The sequence below is a fragment of the Propithecus coquereli genome, unplaced genomic scaffold (genome assembly GCF_000956105.1).
Source record: "Propithecus coquereli isolate 6110/MARCELLA unplaced genomic scaffold, Pcoq_1.0 Scaffold140, whole genome shotgun sequence".
Lineage (NCBI taxonomy): Eukaryota > Metazoa > Chordata > Mammalia > Primates > Indriidae > Propithecus > Propithecus coquereli.
Genome location: NW_012138303.1, coordinates 5,266,163 through 5,267,092, shown reverse-complemented (window position 1 = coordinate 5,267,092; position 930 = coordinate 5,266,163).

The window sequence follows — 930 nt, the reverse complement described above, 5'->3', positions numbered from 1 at the left end:
TGTGCTGATGGACACTTGGGTTGTTTCTACCTTTTGGCTATTGTAAATAATGCTGCTATGAACATTGACATATAGGTATCTATTTCCTTGTGTTCACCTAGAAGTGAAATTGCTGGATCATGTGGTAATTTTATGTTTACCTTTTTAGGAATTGCCAAACTATTTTCCATAGTGGCTTCACCATTTTACATTCTGACTTGGAATTGGAGCAAGAATTCCAATTTTTCCACATCCTTGCCAACATTTGTTATTTTTCATTTTTTGGTAATGACTATCCTATTGGGTATGAAATAGTATCCCACTGTGGTTTGGGTTTGTATTTCCCTAATGACTAGTAATATTGAGCATCTTTTCGTGTGCTTATTGGTCATTTGCATACCTTCTTTGGAGTAATGTCTAAGGCCTTTGCCCATTTTTAAATTGGATTATTCACATTTTTTGTTGAGTTGTAGGAATTCTTTATATATTCTGGATATTGATCCCTATCAGGTATTTGATTTGCAAATATGCTCTCCCATTCTGTGTGTTGCCTTTCTACTCTCTTGAAAGTGTCTTTTGATGCACTAACATTTTTTATTTTAATGAAGTCCAGTTTATCTATTTTTTCTTTTGTTACCCATGTTTTCAGCATCATATTCAAGAAATCATTGCTGAATCCAATGTCCTTAAGATTTTCTCTGTTTTCTTCTAAGAGTTTTATAGTTTTAGCTCTTACAGTTAAGCATTTGGTCCAGTTTCAGTTAATTTTTGTATGTGGTATGTAGTAGGGGTCCAAGTTCATTTTTTGCATGTGGCTATCCAGTTGTCCCAGCACCAGTTGTTGAAAAAACTGTCCTTAGCCTCATTAAGTGCTCTCAGCACTCTTGTCAAAAATCATTTGACTGGCTGGGCGCGGTGGCTCACGCCTGTAATCCTAGCTCTCTGGGAGGC